Source organism: Phyllobates terribilis, unplaced genomic scaffold (genome assembly GCF_046119375.1).
Source record: "Phyllobates terribilis strain yellow unplaced genomic scaffold, ASM4611937v1 Scaffold_7__3_contigs__length_470593459, whole genome shotgun sequence".
Classification (NCBI taxonomy): Eukaryota; Metazoa; Chordata; class Amphibia; order Anura; family Dendrobatidae; genus Phyllobates; species Phyllobates terribilis.
In genome coordinates, this window is record NW_027362767.1 from 415,620,053 (window position 1) to 415,643,142 (window position 23,090).

The following is a 23,090-nucleotide window of genomic DNA, read 5'->3' on the forward strand; positions in this document are numbered from 1 at the left end:
TAGTAGAGGGTACACTCCTATGTATAGAGGAATACTGTATACAGGTAGTAGAGGGTACACTCCTTTATATAGAGGAATACTGTATACAGGTAGTAGAGGGCACACTCCTTTATATAGAGGAATGCTGTATACAGGTAGTAGAGTGCACACTCCTATGTATAGAGGAATACTGTATACAGGTAGTAGAGGGTACACTCCTATGTATAGAGGAATACTGTATACAGGTAGTAGAGGGTACACTCCTATGTATAGAGGAATACTGTATACAGGTAGTAGAGTGCACACTCCTATGTATAGAGGAATACTGTATACAGGTAGTAGAGGGTACACTCCTATGTATAGAGGAATACTGTATACAGGTAGTAGAGGGTACACTCCTATGTATAGAGGAATACTGTATACAGGTAGCAGAGGGTACACTCCTATGTATAGAGGAATACTGTATACAGGTAGTAGAGGGTACACTCCTATGTATAGAGGAATACTGTATACAGGTAGTAGAGGGTACACTCCTATGTATAGAGGAATACTGTATACAGGTAGTAGAGTGCACACTCCTATGTATAGAGGAATACTGTATACAGGTAGTAGAGGGTACACTCCTATGTATAGAGGAATACTGTATACAGGTAGTAGAGGGTACACTCCTATGTATAGAGGAATACTGTATACAGGTAGTAGAGGGTACACTCCTATGTATAGAGGAATACTGTATACAGGTAGTAGAGGGCACACTCCTTTATATAGAGGAATACTGTATACAGGTAGTAGAGGGTACACTCCTATGTATAGAGGAATACTGTATACAGGTAGTAGAGGGCACACTCCTTTATACAGAGGAATACTGTATACAGGTAGTAGAGGGTACACTCCTTTATACAGAGGAATACTGTATACAGGTAGTAGAGGGCACACTCCTATATACAGAGGAATACTGTATACAGGTAGTAGAGGGTACACTCCTTTATACAGAGGAATACTGTATACAGGTAGTAGAGGGCACACTCCTATATACAGAGGAATACTGTATACAGGTAGTAGAGGGTACACTCCTATATATAGAGGAATACTGTATACAGGTAGTAGAGGGCACACTCCTTTATATAGAGGAACACTGTATACAGGTAGTAGAGGGTACACTCCTATATACAGAGGAATACTGTATACAGGTAATAGAGGGTACACTCCTATATATAGAGGAATACTGTATACAGGTAGTAGAGGGCACACTCCTTTATATAGAGGAATACTGTATACAGGTAGTAGAGGGCACACTCCTATATATAGAGGAATACTGTATACAGGTAGTAGAGGGCACACTCCTTTATACAGAGGAATACTGTATACAGGTAGTAGAGGGTACACTCCTATATATAGAGGAATAATGTATACAGGTAGTAGAGGGCACACTCCTTTATATAGAGGAACACTGTATACAGGTAGTAGAGGGTACACTCCTATATACAGAGGAATACTGTATACAGGTAGTAGAGGGTACACTCCTATATATAGAGGAATACTGTATACAGGTAGTAGAGGGCACACTCCTTTATATAGAGGAATACTGTATACAGGTAGTAGAGGGCACACTCCTTTATATAGAGGAATACTGTATACAGGTAGTAGAGGGTACACTCCTATATACAGAGGAATACTGTATACAGGTAGTAGAGGGTACACTCCTATATATAGAGGAATACTGTATACAGGTAGTAGAGGGTACACTCCTATATATAGAGGAATACTGTATACAGGTAGTAGAGGGCACACTCCTTTATATAGAGGAACACTGTATTCAGGTAGTAGAGGGCACACTCCTATATATAGAGGAATACTGTATACAGGTAGTAGAGGGCACACTCCTTTATACAGGTAGTAGAGGGTACACTCCTTTATACAGAGGAATACTGTATACAGGTAGTAGAGGGTATACTCCTATATATAGAGGAATACTGTATACAGGTAGTAGAGGGCACACTCCTTTATACAGAGGAATACTGTATACAGGTAGTAGAGGGTACACTCCTTTATATAGAGGAATACTGTATACAGGTAGTAGAGGGCACACTCCTATATATAGAGGAATACTGTATACAGGTAGTAGAGTGCACACTCCTTTATATAGAGGAATACTGTATACAGGTAGTAGAGGGCACACTCCTTTATATAGAGGAATGCTGTATACAGGTAGTAGAGTGCACACTCCTATGTATAGAGGAATACTGTATACAGGTAGTAGAGTGTACACTCCTATGTATAGAGGAATACTGTATACAGGTAGTAGAGGGTACACTCCTATGTATAGAGGAATACTGTATACAGGTAGTAGAGGGTACACTCCTATGTATAGAGGAATACTGTATACAGGTAGTAGAGGGTACACTCCTATGTATAGAGGAATACTGTATACAGGTAGTAGAGGGTACACTCCTTTATACAGAGGAATACTGTATACAGGTAGTAGAGGGCACACTCCTATATACAGAGGAATACTGTATACAGGTAGTAGAGGGTACACTCCTATATATAGAGGAATACTGTATACAGGTAGTAGAGGGCACACTCCTTTATATAGAGGAACACTGTATACAGGTAGTAGAGTGTACACTCCTATATACAGAGGAATACTGTATACAGGTAGTAGAGGGTACACTCCTATATATAGAGGAATACTGTATACAGGTAGTAGAGGGCACACTCCTTTATATAGAGGAATACTGTATACAGGTAGTAGAGGGCACACTCCTATATATAGAGGAATACTGTATACAGGTAGTAGAGGGCACACTCCTTTATACAGAGGAATACTGTATACAGGTAGTAGAGGGTACACTCCTATATATAGAGGAATACTGTATACAGGTAGTAGAGGTCACACTCCTTTATATAGAGGAACACTGTATTCAGGTAGTAGAGGGCACACTCCTATATATAGAGGAATACTGTATACAGGTAGTAGAGGGCACACTCCTTTATACAGAGGAATACTGTATACAGGTAGTAGAGGGTACACTCCTTTATACAGAGGAATTCTGTATACAGGTAGTAGAGGGTACACTCCTATATATAGAGGAATACTGTATACAGGTAGTAGAGGGCACACTCCTTTATACAGAGGAATACTGTATACAGGTAGTAGAGGGTACACTCCTATATACAGAGGAATACTGTATACAGGTAGTAGAGGGCACACTCCTATATATAGAGGAATACTGTATACAGGTAGTAGAGGGTACACTCCTTTATATAGAGGAATGTTGTATACAGGTAGTAGAGTGCACACTCCTATGTATAGAGGAATACTGTATACAGGTAGTAGAGTGCACACTCCTATGTATAGAGGAATACTGTATACAGGTAGTAGAGGGTACACTCCTATGTATAGAGGAATACTGTATACAGGTAGTAGAGGGTACACTCCTATGTATAGAGGAATACTGTATACAGGTAGTAGAGGGTACACTCCTATATACAGAGGAATACTGTATACAGGTAGTAGAGGGTACACTCCTATATATAGAGGAATACTGTATACAGGTAGTAGAGGGCACACTCCTTTATATAGAGGAACACTGTATACAGGTAGTAGAGGGTACACTCCTATATACAGAGGAATACTGTATACAGGTAGTAGAGGGTACACTCCTATATATAGAGGAATACTGTATACAGGTAGTAGAGTGCACACTCCTTTATATAGAGGAATACTGTATACAGGTAGTAGAAGGCACACTCCTTTATATAGAGGAACACTGTATACAGGTAGTAGAGGGTACACTCCTATATACAGAGGAATACTGTATACAGGTAGTAGAGGGTACACTCCTATATATAGAGGAATACTGTATACAGGTAGTAGAGGTCACACTCCTTTATATAGAGGAATACTGTATACAGGTAGTAGAGGGCACACTCCTTTATATAGAGGAATACTGTATACAGGTAGTAGAGGGTACACTCCTATATACAGAGGAATACTGTATACAGGTAGTAGAGGGTACACTCCTATATATAGAGGAATACTGTATACAGGTAGTAGAGAGCACACTCCTTTATATAGAGGAATACTGTATACAGGTAGTAGAGGGTACACTCCTATATACAGAGGAATACTGTATACAGGTAGTAGAGGGTACACTCCTATATACAGAGGAATACTGTATACAGGTAGTAGAGGGTACACTCCTATATATAGAGGAATACTGTATACAGGTAGTAGAGTGCACACTCCTTTATATAGAGGAATACTGTATACAGGTAGTAGAGGGCACACTCCTTTATATAGAGGAATGCTGTATACAGGTAGTAGAGTCCACACTCCTATGTATAGAGGAATACTGTATACAGGTAGTAGAGTGTACACTCATATGTATAGAGGAATACTGTATACAGGTAGTAGAGGGTACACTCCTATGTATAGAGGAATACTGTATACAGGTAGTAGAGGGTACACTCCTATGTATAGAGGAATACTGTATACAGGTAGTAGAGGGTACACTCCTTTATACAGAGCAATACTGTATACAGGTAGTAGAGGGCACACTCCTATATACAGAGGAATACTGTATACAGGTAGTAGAGGGTACACTCCTATATATAGAGGAATACTGTATACAGGTAGTAGAGGGCACACTCCTTTATATAGAGGAACACTGTATACAGGTAGTAGAGGGTACACTCCTATATACAGAGGAATACTGTATACAGGTAGTACAGGGTACACTCCTATATATAGAGGAATACTGTATACAGGTAGTAGAGGGCACACTCCTTTATATAGAGGAATACTGTATACAGGTAGTAGAGGGCACACTCCTATATATAGAGGAATACTGTATACAGGTAGTAGAGGGCACACTCCTTTATACAGAGGAATACTGTATACAGGTAGTAGAGGGTACACTCCTATATATAGAGGAATACTGTATACAGGTAGTAGAGGGCACACTCCTTTATATAGAGGAACACTGTATTCAGGTAGTAGAGGGCACACTCCTATATATAGAGGAATACTGTATACAGGTAGTAGAGGGCACACTCCTTTATACAGAGGAATACTGTATACAGGTAGTAGAGGGTACACTCCTTTATACAGAGGAATACTGTATACAGGTAGTAGAGGGTACACTCCTATATATAGAGGAATACTGTATACAGGTAGTAGAGGGCACACTCCTTTATATAGAGGAATGCTGTATACAGGTAGTAGAGTCCACACTCCTATGTATAGAGGAATACTGTATACAGGTAGTAGAGTGTACACTCATATGTATAGAGGAATACTGTATACAGGTAGTAGAGGGTACACTCCTATGTATAGAGGAATACTGTATACAGGTAGTAGAGGGTACACTCCTATGTATAGAGGAATACTGTATACAGGTAGTAGAGGGTACACTCCTTTATACAGAGCAATACTGTATACAGGTAGTAGAGGGCACACTCCTATATACAGAGGAATACTGTATACAGGTAGTAGAGGGTACACTCCTATATATAGAGGAATACTGTATACAGGTAGTAGAGGGCACACTCCTTTATATAGAGGAACACTGTATACAGGTAGTAGAGGGTACACTCCTATATACAGAGGAATACTGTATACAGGTAGTACAGGGTACACTCCTATATATAGAGGAATACTGTATACAGGTAGTAGAGGGCACACTCCTTTATATAGAGGAATACTGTATACAGGTAGTAGAGGGCACACTCCTATATATAGAGGAATACTGTATACAGGTAGTAGAGGGCACACTCCTTTATACAGAGGAATACTGTATACAGGTAGTAGAGGGTACACTCCTATATATAGAGGAATACTGTATACAGGTAGTAGAGGGCACACTCCTTTATATAGAGGAACACTGTATTCAGGTAGTAGAGGGCACACTCCTATATATAGAGGAATACTGTATACAGGTAGTAGAGGGCACACTCCTTTATACAGAGGAATACTGTATACAGGTAGTAGAGGGTACACTCCTTTATACAGAGGAATACTGTATACAGGTAGTAGAGGGTACACTCCTATATATAGAGGAATACTGTATACAGGTAGTAGAGGGCATACTCCTTTATACAGAGGAATACTGTATACAGGTAGTAGAGGGTACACTCCTTTATATAGAGGAATACTGTATACAGGTAGTAGAGGGCACACTCCTATATATAGAGGAATACTGTATACAGGTAGTAGAGTGCACACTCCTTTATATAGAGGAATACTGTATACAGGTAGTAGAGGGCACACTCCTTTATATAGAGGAATGCTGTATACAGGTAGTAGAGTGCACACTCCTATGTATAGAGGAATACTGTATACAGGTAGTAGAGTGTACACTCCTATGTATAGAGGAATACTGTATACAGGTAGTAGAGGGTACACTCCTATGTATAGAGGAATACTGTATACAGGTAGTAGAGGGTACACTCCTATGTATAGAGGAATACTGTATACAGGTAGTAGAGGGTACACTCCTATGTATAGAGGAATACTGTATACAGGTAGTAGAGGGTACACTCCTATATACAGAGGAATACTGTATACAGGTAGTAGAGGGCACACTCCTATATATAGAGGAATACTGTATACAGGTAGTAGAGGGCACACTCCTTTATATAGAGGAACACTGTATACAGGTAGTAGAGGGTACACTCCTATATACAGAGGAATACTGTATACAGGTAGTAGAGGGTACACTCCTATATATAGAGGAATACTGTATACAGGTAGTAGAGGGTACACTCCTATATATAGAGGAATACTGTATACAGGTAGTAGAGGGCACACTCCTTTATATAGAGGAATACTGTATACAGGTAGTAGAGGGCACACTCCTATATATAGAGGAATACTATATACAGGTAGTAGAGGGCACACTCCTTTATACAGAGGAATACTGTATACAGGTAGTAGAGGGTACACTCCTATATATAGAGGAATACTGTATACAGGTAGTAGAGGGCACACTCCTTTATATAGAGGAACACTGTATACAGGTAGTAGAGGGTACACTCCTATATACAGAGGAATACTGTATACAGGTAGTAGAGGGTACACTCCTATATATAGAGGAATACTGTATACAGGTAGTAGAGGGTACACTCCTATATATAGAGGAATACTGTATACAGGTAGTAGAGGGCACACTCCTTTATATAGAGGAACACTGTATTCAGGTAGTAGAGGGCACACTCCTATATATAGAGGAATACTGTATACAGGTAGTAGAGGGCACACTCCTTTATACAGAGGAATACTGTATACAGGTAGTAGAGGGTACACTCCTTTATACAGAGGAATACTGTATACAGGTAGTAGAGGGTACACTCCTATATATAGAGGAATACTGTATACAGGTAGTAGAGGGAACACTCCTTTATACAGAGGAATACTGTATACAGGTAGTAGAGGGTACACTCCTTTATATAGAGGAATACTGTATACAGGTAGTAGAGGGCACACTCCTTTATATAGAGGAATACTGTATACAGGTAGTAGAGGGCACACTCCTTTATATAGAGGAATACTGTATACAGGTAGTAGAGGGCACACTCCTATATATAGAGGAATACTGTATACAGGTAGTAGAGGGCACACTCCTTTATACAGAGGAATACTGTATACAGGTAGTAGAGGGTACACTCCTTTATACAGAGGAACACTGTATACAGGTAGTAGAGGGTACACTCCTATATATAGAGGAATACTGTATACAGGTAGTAGAGGGCACACTCCTTTATATAGAGGAACACTGTATACAGGTAGTAGAGGGCACACTCCTATATACAGAGGAATACTGTATACAGGTAGTAGAGGGTACACTCCTTTATACAGAGGAATACTGTATACAGGTAGTAGATGGTATACTCCTTTATACAGAGGAATACTGTATACAGGTAGTAGAGGGCACACTCCTTTATATAGAGGAATACTGTATACAGGTAGTAGAGGGCACACTCCTTTATACAGAGGAACACTGTATACAGGTAGTAGAGGGCACACTCCTATATACAGAGGAATACTGTATACAGGTAGTAGAGGGTACACTCCTTTATACAGAGGAACACTGTATACAGGTAGTAGAGGGCACACTCCTTTATATAGAGGAATACTGTATACAGGTAGTAGAGGGTACACTCCTTTATACAGAGGAACACTGTATACAGGTAGTAGAGGGTACACTCCTTTATATAGAGGAATACTGTATACAGGTAGTAGAGTGTACACTCCTATATATATAGAGGAATACTGCATACAGGTAGTAGAGGGCACACTCATTTATACAGAGGAACACTGTATACAGGTAGTAGAGGGTACACTCCTTTATACAGAGGAACACTGTATACAGGTAGTAGAGGGTACACTCCTATATATAGAGGAATACTGTATACAGGTAGTAGAGGGTACACTCCTTTATACAGAGGAACACTGTATACAGGTAGTAGAGGGCACACTCCTATATATAGAGGAATACTGTATACAGGTAGTAGAGGGCACACTCCTTTATATAGAGGAACACTATATACAGGTAGTAGAGGGCACACTCCTATAAAAGCGACCAGAATGGTGACCGGTCTGCAAACCATGTCCTATGAGGAACGGTTACAGGATTTGGGAATGTTTAGCTGGCAAAAAAGAAGACTGAGAGGAGACTTAATAACTGTCTCCAAATATCTCAAGGGATGTCACATTTTAGAAGGATCATCTTTATTCTCATTTGCACAAGGAAAGACTAGAAGCAATGGGATGAAACTGAATGGGAGGAGACGCAGATTAGATATTAGAAAAAACTTTTTGACAGTGAGGGTGATCAATGAGTGGAACAGGCTGCCACGAGAGGTGGTGAGTTCCCCTTCAATGGACGTCTTCAAACAGAGGCTGGACAGACATCTGTCTGAGATGATTTAGTGAATCCTGCTTTGAGCAGGGGGTTGGACCAGATGACCCAGGAGGTCCCCTCCAACTCTACCATTCTATGATTCTATATATGAGGAATACTGTATACAGGTAGTAGAGTGTACACTCCTACATATGAGGAATACTGTATACAGGTAGTAGAGGGCACACTCCTACATATGAGGAATGCTGTATACAGGTAGTAGAGGGCACACTCCTACATATGAGGAATGCTGTATACAGGTAGTAGAGGGCACACTCCTATGTATAGAGGAATACTGTATACAGGTAGTAGAGGGCACACTCCTATGTATAGAGGAATACTGTATACAGGTAGTAGAGGGCACACTCATTTATACAGAGGAACACTGTATACAGGTAGTAGAGGGCACACTCCTACATATGAGGAATGCTGTATACAGGTAGTAGAGGGCACACTCCTACATATGAGGAATACTGTATACAGGTAGTAGAGGGCACACTCCTACATATGAGGAATGCTGTATACAGGTAGTAGAGGGCACACTCCTATGTATAGAGGAATACTGTATACAGGTAGTAGAGGGCACACTCCTACATATGAGGAATGCTGTATACAGGTAGTAAAGGGCACACTCCTACATATGAGGAATGCTGTATACAGGTAGTAGAGGGCACACTCCTACATATGAGGAATACTGTATACAGGTAGTAGAGTGTACACTCCTACATATGAGGAATGCTGTATACAGGTAGTAGAGGGCACACTCCTATGTATAGAGGAATACTGTATACAAGGAGTAATGCTGTGTATAAAGGTATGCTGTGTACAGGTTGTAGAGTGACAACACTCGTATGTACAGAGCCTGACGGTATACAAGTAGTAGAGTGCACACTCGTATGTACAGAGTCTGACGGTATACAGGTAGTAGAGTGCACACTCGTATGTACAGAGCCTGACGGTATACAGGTAGTAGAGTGCGCACTCGTATGTACAGAGCCTGACGGTATACAGGTAGTAGAGTGCACACTCGTATGTACAGAGCATGACGGTATACAGGTAGTAGAGTGCACACTCGTATGTACAGAGCCTGACGGTATATAAGTAGTAGAGTGCACACTCGTATGTACAGAGTCTGACGGTATACAGGTAGTAGAGTGCACACTCGTATGTACAAAGCGTGACGGTATACAAGTAGTAGAGTGCACACTCGTATGTACAGAGTCTGACGGTATACAGGTAGTAGAGTGCACACTCGTATGTACAGAGCATGACGGTATACAGGTAGTAGAGTGCACACTCGTATGTACAGAGCATGACGGTATACAGGTAGAGTGCACACTCGTATGTACAGAGCCTGACGGTATACAAGTAGTAGAGTGCACACTCGTATGTACAGAGTCTGACGGTATACAGGTAGTAGAGTGCACACTCGTATGTACAAAGGCTGACGGTATACAGGTAGTAGAGTGCGCACTCGTATGTACAAAGCCTGACGGTATACAGGTAGTAGAGTGCACACTCGTATGTACAGAGCATGACAGTATACAGGTAGTAGAGTGCGCACTCGTATGTACAGAGCCTGACGGTATACAGGTAGTAGAGTGCGCACTCGTATGTACAGAGCCTGACGGTATATAGGTAGTAGAGTGCACACTCGTATGTACAGAGCATGACGGTATATAGGTAGTAGAGTGCTCAGTGCTGTGTGTAGACCTATACATAGACTCACCTATTTGTGGATCTCATACATCGTTCAGTGCAAGTTGTTTTCTATAAGAAATCTACATTGTGCACAAGTACTGAAAGGTACAATCATGTATAGATCTATAATGTACATGGAGACAAGTGCACGCTCCTATGTATGGATCTATACCGTGCACACAAAAGAAAGCACACGATTGTAAGTGTGCACGCTCACATGTAGTCAAGTGCAGAAGTCTCTCTGCACCTATATGTTAGTACACACACCTATACACATATACATATATATATATCCATATAGTACACATATAGTAGCACATACAAAAGCAAAGTTCACACTGCACACAGTCAAGCGCACACATTGTGTAACGAAAGTTGTGCGTTACACAGCCCTATTAACCCTTCACGAGCACACCTCAGCGTGCCATGCACAACCTACATATATTAATGTAAAGCTCTTTGGCAAACCTGATATTTGTTGTGTCACTAGTCATAACTCCCATCATCCGTGCTGCACCTGCAGTCCTCTCTGCCCTCCTTCTCCAGCCTCCTCACACAGATCGCTAATCTCCAAGTTTACAGTGGCCACTTCTGAGTGTTTATCAGCCCAATACATGACAGCAGGGCCCTCCCTCTTGCCTTAAAGGGACAGCAGCAAAAATATATAATTTGTAGAGTCACTTTTTTTTCTCTCTTCTATGGGAAGACGAGCAGAGTCACAGAAAAAAGAGGAGTAAAAAAAAAAAAAAAAGGAAGCGATCATCTGAAAGAAATGCAGCCACAAAGACGCGGCGCGGCCCCACAGAATTACTCATCAGTAAATAAGAAGTCACGGTGAAAAGTAATAGGAGTTTTTTTTGTTTTTTTTATTTGCACATATACATATTTTAAAAAAAAAATTCTGACCCTAAAGGAGCTAAATACAGAATTTCGTTGCGGTGCCCCCTTTAATCCAACTTCTTTGTGTGCGCCTCTCTTTTGTGTGTGTGCGCCTCTCTTTTGTGTGTGTGCAAGTAACAGGTCAGAAATCCTTTGTGCTCCCACAAAAACCCAAGGTGGGGGGGAGCGTGAGAAAAAGCCCAAACACCAAACCCCCAGGAATAGCAAATCACGCACCTCCCTGTCTGTAGAAAGTGAATGCACAATGACAGGAGCACACAGGGCGGTATAACCCGCAGGACGCGACCACAAGAGCTGACACTCTATGTGCACATCACGCTCCATATTACTGGAAAATCCAGGGTCTCCCGTTTTTTAATTGTATATTTTTGACAATTTATACCGCCATGATCTACATATTACCGTACAATCGTGCACTTGTCATGTCCCCAAGTCCTTGTTATTTGCAGGGATTGCAGCATTGTGAATGGGATTAGGTTTTGAAGCGGTGTCATGGGACCGAGCCCCGCAGAGAGGACGCCGCTCGCAGCTGCAGCAAACAATTAACTCTTATGTGTTCCCTTACAAAAATTTTTTTTTTTTTGTCTCTGGCTCGTATATTGACCCTTTATTTTCATATTATATAGAGCCTTGTGCCACCATTATATATACGTTAATTACAGTACACGTATCAGGTCTCATTTATTAATAGACACATTCCCTTAAATCCATTGTGTACACGTATTAGGGCACGATTTTTAAAAGCTGCCTGAAAAAAAAATCTGCTCTTGTCGTCCATAGCAACCAATCAAAGGTCAGCTTACATTTCTTAAAGTGCTCTGGTAAAATGAAAGCTGCACTGTGATTGGTTGCTATGGGTAACCAATGTGTCAACAGAAAATGGCCTATTGCATATAAAACTTAAAGCTTTTTTTTAAATAATATTCCACGTCATTATCTAGGTTTTGGAGAAATACATAAATATCGCAGTTTTCCCTCTGATCACTGAGCTTTCTAATAGGCCAACACATCCAGTTCTGGAGAAATCATTTTATTATAATCACAGGCATGATAACAATAATAGATATCACCTTTATAACACGGGACCCATTATTCACAATAGATAATATCACAGCTCACCTCTTCCTCCTCCTGTACAATGTCTGATAACACCTCTATATATAGTAGATAACACAGGATCCACTATTTACTATCCATGATGTCACAGCTCACCTTCTTCTCCCATACAATGACTTATAACACAGGATCCACCACTGATGTCACAGCTCACCTGCTCCCTTCTCCTGTACACTGACTGATTACACCTCTATATTCAGTAAATAACACAGGAGTCACCATTAACAGGAGTCCTCCAGTACAATTACTGATAACACCTCTATAAATAGTAGATAATGCAGGATCCACCATTCACAATAGATGATGTCACAGCTCACCTCGCTCTCCTGTACAATGACTGCGTACACCTCTATATTCAGTAAATAACACAGGATCCACCACTCACAATAGGTGATGTCACAGCTCACTTCCTCCTACTCCTGTACAATGTCTGATAACAGCTCTAGATACAGTAGATAACACAGGATCCACCATTCACAAAAGGTGATGTCACTGCCCCCCTCCTCTCCCTCCTGTAAAACAATGGATAAAACCTCTATATATAGTAGATAATGCAGGATCCACCACTCACAATAGGTGATGTCACAGCTCACCTCCTCCTCCTATACAATGACTGATAACAGGATCCACCATTCACAATAGGTGAAGTTAAAGATCAACTCCTCCTGTATAATAACTGATAACACCAATCTACAGAAGGCAACACAAGGTTCACCATTTACAATAGGTGATGTCACAGCTCACTTCCTCCTCCTGTACAATGACCAATAACACCTCTTTATACAGTAGATAACAGGATCCACCTTTCACAATAGTGATGTCAAAGCTCACCTCCTCCCCCTCCTGTACAATGGCTGATAACACCTCTATTTACAGTAGATAACACATGATCCACCATTCACAATAGCTCACCTCCTCCTCCTTCCTGCACAATGACCTCTGTACAGATCACAGAGCATGCCCACAGCACTCTCTCATGAAAGTTAATGACATTTTAAGTCTTATGTTTCTAGTGGTCTAGGTGGCAGTTCAGACAAGATGTCCACTTCTATAATTATAATGATGTACAGAAATAAAAAAAAATAAAAAAAATTAGAAAGAAAGAAAATGTATCAGTAACTGATCTAATTTAAAGGGTTTTCCCAAAATAGTTTGTCCCTATAAACAGGATAGGGAATAACTTACTGATTACTAGGGGCCCGGCTGGAATAGAGGAGAGATCGAGTATGCACGACCCGGCTCCAATTCGTTGACTCATTGTCTATGGGATGATCAGAGATCGGCTGGTACAGAGGTCTCAAAGACAAATAATGGAGCAGAGATGCAGCCGCTCAACCGCCTTCCCCATTCTGACGGGGCTCTATTAAGCCCCATTATGGAGATCATATCCTATCATTCGGACCCCCTGCAATAAGTCTATCCTATTTCTAGGTGGCAACTTTTATCATGAGAAAACCCCCTTTAAAAAGTAGAGACGATACTGTACTTTTTAACGGGATTGTCCATACACCCTATAAGAGCATAGGGGTGTCCTACAAAGTCTCTAACTAACGGATTCATTCAGATATTACATAATCGGTGAATTTAATATGGTTAAGACCCTGCCGGCCCATGATTACATAGGAAGTCCAGTGCTAGTATGGGAGCTGTGCAATGCTTTAGTTCCCCTGTGGAGGCGCTGCAGGATTCCCATATAAATTAAACATGATCCTTTAGGGACTCAGAAACAGAACACAATGTAATATGGACTGCCCAAAGCAGACAATCCCTTTAAGTATCTTGCAAATACTTTGGCAACTTTGAACTTTTCTCAGCCTGGGTTTATAATGGACAGTCCTCCCAGAACGGAGGCGGCTTTGATCACCTCTTATATTCTCGCTTCCTCTGCCTCCAGCCCGACGTTAGTAACACAAACCAAAGTACTTCCTTACCGTGAAGAGGAAGACATTATGTTTAGATTTGGTACTTCCCCCACTACCAGAGCCGATACAGACACTACACGGCGGTCACATGCTCTGGGACACGGCAGGCGATAGCCGGGGTCTTAATGATCGGTATGGAAATAGGATTGGCTTCTATAGGCAACGAGATCACATTTTTGTCTTAGAACCGGTCACTATGACAGAACTGTTAATATGCCGACTTTATGGTGACAAAGTGCAAAATGGGGCAGTTTGCACTAGGCTTAACCCCATTTATTGGCTTTTCCCCATGCTGCTGAATTTGACAGATTTTTTTTCCGCTCCAATGAAGGTGAACGGGGCTTCAAAGACCCTATTCACAAGCGGGGGATACAGGTTTCATGTGGATTTGAGCACAGTCTTATTTCCATCAGTGCAGGGTTATTTCCAAGTTTAGACAGTATCTATTCATATAATCGGCGAGGACTTGCAGATCATTATGGGGGATGGGAGCAGATCGATATGGGGGGAGGGAGCAAATCAGAAGACAACTGGTACCCATACCAATCCAGAGTACAGGGCTCTCCAGAGCCCATCTAAATGGATGGGTGGTTGGACATGTGAGCCTCAGCTCAACTCATTGTCTATGGGACTGCTGCGATAGCTGAATGCAGCGTTCGGCTTCTTCCGGCAGTCCCGTAGAGAATGAATGAAACAGGAGGTGAGAATGTCCGGCTACAGCTCCATATAGATGGGGCTCTGCAGTGCTTAGTTCTTGAGATCGGTGGGGGTCCTAGTGGTCAGACCACTACTATCCAGTAAGTTTCCCTATCCTGTAGATAACGTCTAAAGATTGGAATAACCCTTTAAAATGTGTCCAAGTTTTTCACAGTGACACATGATGTTTGATAGATTTGGCACATTCTCAGACACACTTGTGTAACTTTATTCTAGCTTCTGATTGCCTAATTTTGGTGCACAGCAAGTCACTTTAAGCCACACACTTTTCACATTAACCACACCCCCTTTTCAGATGTACACGCCCTTTTGACTAGCAAGGCACAAAAAGAGCCTAAAATACATAAAAAATGTAGAGCCTGGCATCTACAACAGTTTTGTTTTGCTGCTAATCAAATTAGTTAGCTTGGTGATCTCTGGAAATGTATCTGGTTTAAAACCAATGTAGTTGTGGAATATTAACAAAGGAAAAATTAGTTGTAATGTGGAGAGAAACTTTATAATAAATTTTGCGTTCTCATTCCTCCCTGTTTTTTTAAAATTTTTGCCCGCTGTTAGTGAATGAGCACAGCGGCCCCTCAGGGTCCTTCAGGGGTCAGTCCTTGGCCCTCTTCTCTCTCTACACAGCCCCAATTGGACAGACCATCAGCAGATTTGGCTTTCAGTACCATCTTTATGCTGATGACACACAACTATACACCTCATCCCCTGACCTTACCCCCGCTGTACTACAGAACACCAGTGACTGTCTGGCCGCAGTTTCCAACATCATGTCCGCTCTCCATCTGAAACTCAACCTTTCCAAAACTGAACTTCTTCTGCTCCCACCATCTACTTACCTCCCTAAATCTGACATCTCCCTCTCCGTGTGTGCCACCGCAATAACACAACGTTGTCTGGGCGTTGTGTTTGACACCAATCTTTCCTTCACTTCCCATATACAATCTCTTGCTGGCTCTTCTCGCTTGCGCCTGAAGAACATCTCAAGAATCCGCCCCTTTCTCACCATGGAAACAACAAAAACCCTCACTGTTGCCCTGATCCACTCCCGCCTTGACTATTGTAACTCTCTATTAACCCCTTTGCATGTTAATGACCAGGCCAATTTTTACAATTCTGACCACTGTCACTTTATGAGATAATTACTCTGGAACGCTTCAACGGATCCCACTAATTCTGAGACTGATTTTTCGTGACATATTGTACTTCATGATTGTGGTAAAATTTCTTCGATATCACTTGCGTTTATTTGTGAAAAAATCTGAAATTTGGCAAAAATTTTGAAAATTTTAATTGTCATGCCCTTAAAATAGAGAGAGAGGTCACACAAAATAGTTAATAAATAACATTTCCCACATGTCTACTTTACATCAGCACAATTTGATAAACAAAATTTTTTTTGTTAGGAAGTTATAAGGGGTTAAAAGTTGACCAGCGATTTCTCATTTTTCCAACAAAATTTACAAAACCATTTTTTAGAGACCGCATCACATTTGAAGTGACTTTGAGGGGCTTTTATGACAGAAAATATCAAAAAGTGACACCATTCTAAAAACTGCACCCCCGAAGGTGCTCAAAACCACATTCAAGAAGTTTATTATTAACTCTTTAGGTGCTTCACAGGAATTTTTGGAATGTGGAATAAAAAAAATGAACATTTAACTTTCTTCACAAAAATATTACTTTAGACCTCAATTTTTTTTATTTCGGCATAGGTAACAGGAAAAAATGGACCAGAAAATTTGTTGTGCAATTTCTCCTGAGCACGCCAATACCCCATATGTGGGGGAAAACCACTGTTTGGGCGCACGGCTGGGCTGGGAAGGGAAGGAGCGCAATTTGACTTTTTGAATGTAAAATTTGCTTGAATAATTAGCGGACGCCATGTTGCGTTTGGGGAGCCCCTGATGTGCCTAGACCGTGGAACCCCCCCAAAAGTGACACCATTTTGGAAACTATACCCCTCACGGAACTTATCTAGATGTGTGGTGAGCACCCAGAACCCCCAGGTGCTTCACAGAAGTTCATAACATTGAGCCGTAAAAATAAAATTCACACAAAAATGTTTTTCAGCCCCCAATTTTGCATTTTCATAAGGGTAACAGGAGAAATTGCACCATACCATTTGTTGTGCAATTTCTCCTGAGTAAGCAGATACCCCATATGGTGGGGAAAACCACTGTTTGAGTGCACGGCAGGGTTCAAGAGGGAAGGAGCGACATTTGACTTTTTGAACGTAAAACTGGTTGGAATCAAGAGCGGATGCCATGTAACGTTTGGCGAACCCTTGATGCACCTAAACCGTGGAAACCCCCCACAAGTGACGCCATTTTGGAAACTAGACCCCTCAAGGATTTTATCAAGGGGTATAGTGAACATTTTGAACCCAGAGGTAAGATACAGAATTTGATAACATTAGGCCATTATATTGAATAAGTTGTCATTAGTCTTGAGCGCAAGTGCTCGCTACTTCAGCTTGCATTGGGTACTCGGGTATGCACCATGTATCACGGGTGCTCGAGTCCCTGCCCCGCATGTTTCACAGTTGTTAGACACCCAAAAATAAAAAAAACATATGGGGATCGCTCATGCAAGGAGGCAATCCCTGCGAGTTTTTTATGGCCGCGAAGCATATGGGGCGGAGACTCGAGCATGTCACCCAAGCACCCGAAGCAAACTCAAGTAGCAAGCACTTGCACTCAACACTAGTCACCATATCGTCATCATTTTTTTTTATTTTTTATTTACTTTTGAAAAAATCCCAACCCTAACCCTAGCATTTATTTTTTACGCCGTTTCTCATACGGTATAAGTGATTAGACGACTTTATTCTTCGGATCGGTGCGATTACAGCGATGCCAGATTCATATCGGGTTTTTATGATTGACAGCTGCATACACTAAAAGACGCTTTTTTTTGCATCGCTTTTTTGCATATTTTGAGAACTATAATTTTTCCATATTTCGGCCGACAGAGTCATGTGACGGCTTGTTTTTTGCAGGACAAGTTGACATTTGACTGTCCTATCCCAGCTCAGCAAGCGCAAACAGGCCTCCGTACCCTGTGTGTCACGTGCTACCACATCACACAGGTCCTCGCGCGCTTTCTGCAGGAAGCGCGCGCTTGTCCTATCCGGAACAACGCGAGACAGCGGCAGTCACCGGCCGGGGACTCCGCTCTCGCTCCGGACACCAGAACCTCTGCCCGCATCACAGGACGTAAGCATACCCTGGGACGACTACTCCACCGAGCACTCACACCAGATTGCCCCACAACTGTAAGTATACAACGCGCTGTGTTACCCCCACAGAGTAACACAGCCTGACTTCCCACTGACCACCAATCTGCCCCCCTACAGAACTACGTTCTGAAAACACCACAAGGTGACCCATACTACCTTCTGAGCTCCGTGACCTACCTCCATGCTTTCCCTCTACCTGGCACCCACCGCAACATAGGACTACACGGAACTACCTTTGTGCCACCAGGACTCTACCAGATTTACCCAGGTAACATTACCAAAGACCCTCAGCCCCTCCCTGGGCCCTACTATACCTTGCTCACTATTTACCTCCAACCACAGGCGGACCTGAAGCAACACCTAAGATATACGGGGTCACCACGTCGTGAAACTAACCAGACCCCCCTACGCCATTAACAAGCTACCTACTGGAACTACATTTGTGCCGCCAGGACTCTACCAGACTTACCCAGATAACCATACCAAACACCACCAGTCCCCACCTGGGCCACTACTCTATCTTATTCACTATATACCTCCCATCACAGGTATACCTGAAGCAACACCCAAGTGACACGGGGACACCACGGCGTAATAGCTACCAGACCCCCCTACGCCAGTAACGGACCATACCACCACTTACCCCGGGACGCCGAAGGTAAAAGGAATCCATCCTATATTCCCCATTCCATACGCCCAGTCCCAACTGCATCACCAACCTCTTCTACCTACCTTGCTATCCTCCATAGGTTTACTACTGAAGCAACGAAACCAAGCAGGCCAACCCACTGCCACCCAAATAAGGAGCGCCAGCACCCTATACAGGTACCCTGGCCACCATTATCCACAAGAGCCCCCAGGCCACGTGAGATATCTAACCTCTGCTCTGTACCACAGGGCACTTTTCCAAGACCCGCCAAGACGAAACAAGTAATTCTCATCCAATACACCTTATACCATAAGACCAGGTAACTATCAAACCCTGGTCCAACCCAAATTCCCTTAGATCAATCCTTCTAGCTAAATTCCTCTACTCTTCTCTCCACAGGTCCTCCACCTCTGAGCCAAACCAAGGACCCTCACCTACCAAACCAACATCGCTACCTCATCCTATTGACCCTTCCCCTATCTATATGCACCCCATTGTGCACTACAGCCTTGCACCAAGGAACAACCTTTTATAATATACTGTTTTTATACATCTTTTAACCAATTTTATTATATTACCCTAAATAAAGACCAACCTTTTATTTCTAACCTTGAGCCTTTCCCTTTTTTTACCAACCAAGCGCGAATTATAACTATCTGCTACCCCACCTACTGACACATAGTGGTTTGTGTCATCTAATTCGCTGCTACCAAGTGACCAGCCTACCAGCGCCTCCTTACTTGTCAAATTGTGACATTTTTATTGGTACAATTTTCGGGCACATGACATTTTTTGATCGCTTTCTATTCTGATTTTTGGGAGGCAGAGTAAACAAAAAGCAATAATTCCGGAATTGTGTTTTTTATGCCGTTCCGCGTGTGGTAAAATTGATAAGGCAGCTTTATTATTCGGGTCAGTACGTTTACAGCGGTACCACATTTATATATTTTTTTTTTATGTTTTAGCGCTTTTACACAAAAACTATTTTATAGGAAAAAAAAAAAAATTTGTATCGCTTTTATTCTGAGAGTATAACTTTTTTTTTTTTTCGGCTGATGGAGCTGCTTGGCGGCTTGTTTTTTGTGGGACAAGATGACATTTTCAGTGGTAACATTTTTCATTTATGTTTGTCTTTTTGATCACGTTTTATTGCATTTTTTGTTTGGCGGTATGATGATAAAGAATTGTTTTTTGCTTTGTTTTTTATTTTATTTTTTTCACCGTGTTCACAAAAGGGGTTAACTAGTGGGAAAGTTTTATAGGTCAGGTCGTTCCGGACGCGGCGATACCAAATGTGTACTTTTATTGGTTTGGTTTTTTTCATAATAATATTTATGGGTACAGTATATTTTTATTTTTTTTGGATTCTCTCTTTTAAAAAATATTTTTACAATTTTTTTTTTTTTTGCACTTTTTGAATTTTTTTTCACTTGTACACTTTGTCTCACTATGGGACTTTCATTTTTTTACCCAAATCGCTTGCATAGCATAGAGATGCTGCAGCAGATCTCTATGCTATGCAGGCTGCAGCCCCTACACACAAGTTACTTACACCGTGCACTGAGCACGATCTACCTAACTTCCTGCTATCTTGTGACAACCACCGGGACCCGACCCAGACAGCGCTTACCTCCCCTTGCTCCGGGAATGCTGCGATCGACTTTAATCGTAGCATTTAGGGGGGGTTAATGTGCTGGGAGCGGTGCGGGACCTCTCCTGGCTGAGAATCAGCTGACACCCGGTGGCGATCGCCACGCACCGCTTGTGTGCGGGCGCGATCACATTGCGTGTAAGAGTACATCCCTGGCCCAATAGGCCCAGGGCACAAGGACGTACTATTACCGAAAATGTCAGAAAGGGGTTAATTGGCCTCCCCCTCACTGGACTTTCCCCTCTCCAGTGCATCCTTAATGCAGCAGCCAGGGTTATCTATTTGGCTAATCGTTACTCAGACTCCTCCGCTCTGTGCCAATCATTGCACTGGCTGCCCATACATTATAGGATCAAATTTAATTTGCTTGTTCTCACCCACAAAGCTCTTCATAGTTCGGCACCCCCCTACATCTCTTCCCTCATTTCCGTTTATAGGCCTACCTGTTCTCTACGCTCCGCAAGCGATCTTCAGCTAACATTCACACTAATCTGTACCTCCCACTCCCGGCTTCAAGACTTCTCCTGAGTTGCACCTATTCTCTGGAATGCTCTATCCTAAGAAATTAGGACTAATTACACAGTTGTAGGCGCTCCCTAATAACACATCTGTTTAGGGCGGCCCATCACATTCCCCAATCAAAGCCCATACATATATATATACACACACACACACACACACACACACACACTGTGTTCCAAATTATTATGCAAATAATATGCTCAGATTTTCCCAAATTACCTATATGAATTGCAATCATTGTAATTTTCCAGTCAAATAACTATTAGAGTACAATTGAAAGGTTTTTGTACAAACTGCCTATGATAACAGTATATTTTTAAAAAAATAAAACACTCAAACTGCACTCAAAATGCATGTTCCAAATTATTATGCACAGCAGAGTTTTCAACCTTTTCATTTTAATAAAGAACAAAAAAATGGTCATTTTTGAAATTCTAAGCATTAGCAGGTTATTACAAACTGAAATCAAACAGTTTTCAACTCAAAACTTTATTCTAGGTGATGTAACATTTGCACATAGGACCCCTTGTTCGAAAGGAGCTTCTGAACTCTCTCGTCCATTGAATTTGTCAGGTTTTGGATGGTTTCTGCTTCAATTGTTTTGCATGAGGACAGAATACCCTCCCAGAGCTGTTGCTTAGATGTGAACTGCCTCCCGCCGTCATAGACACTCCTTTTGATGATGCTCCAGAGGTTCTCAATGGGGTTGAGGTCAGGGGAGCATGGGTGCCACACCATAAGTTTGTCCCCTTTTATGCCCACAGCAGCCAGAGATGCAGATGTGTTATGTGCAGCATGAGACGGGGCATTATCATGCATGAAATGATCTCGATGGTCCAGATGGATGGAGTGGAGGATGGCTGGTTGATGGACACCCCATGCAAACACGGCTACAGCGCCAACAAGGAGGAGGTGGAGTAATGTTTTGGCTGGAATCATGGGGAGAGAGATTGTCGGCCCTTTTAGGATCCCTGAAGGGGTAAAGATGAACTCCATAATGTATGTGGAGTTTCTCAAACAGCACTTCCTTCCATGGTTCAAGAAGAAGAACCGTGCATTCCGCAGCAAGATCATTTTCATGCATGATAATGCCCCGTCTCATGCTGCACATAACACATCTGCATTTCAGGCTGCTATGGGCATAAAAGGGGACAAACTTATGGTGTGGCACCCATGCTCCCCTGACCTCAACCCCATTGAGAACCTCTGGAGCATCATCAAAAGGAGTGTCTATGATGGCGGGAGGCAGTTTGAAAACTGTTTGATTTCAGTTTGTAATAACCTGCTAATGCTTATAATTTCAAAAAGGACCATTTTTTTGTTCTTTATTAAAATGAAAAGGTTGAAAACTCTGCTGTGCATAATAATTTGGAACATGCATTTTGAGTGCAGTTTGAGTTTATTTTTTTAAAAATATACTGTTATCATAGGCAGTTTGTACAAAAACCTTTCAATTGTACTCTAATAGTTATTTGACTGGAAAATTACAATGACTGCAATTCATATAGGTAATTTGGGAAAATCTGAGAAAATATTATTTGCATAATAATTTGGAACACAGTGTATATATATATATATATATATATATATATATATATATATATATATATATATATATATATATATATATATATATATATATATATATATATATCTCTCTCTCTATCTCCCATTCATTATTTCCCTACAGGTACTGGCTGGTGATGAGCTCATGCAGCCTTTATCTATCCCTCATCCCCTCAAGATGGCAGGACCATCATAATAAGTCCCTGTACTTTGTGTCACC

The 23,090-nt window shown here is 41.7% G+C and overlaps 1 protein-coding gene across 1 annotated transcript in view; it reads right to left on the bottom strand.

Moving 5' to 3' along the window:
- VWA7 (von Willebrand factor A domain containing 7) overlaps positions 1–11,285 on the bottom strand; it is a 41,686-nt gene extending 30,401 nt beyond the window's left edge. The window contains exon 1 of the mRNA XM_073641746.1: positions 11,055–11,285. The gene's annotated coding sequence lies outside the window, so the exon portion shown is untranslated. The remainder of the gene's footprint in view (positions 1–11,054) is intronic.
- Between the last annotated feature and the right edge of the window lie 11,805 nt (positions 11,286–23,090).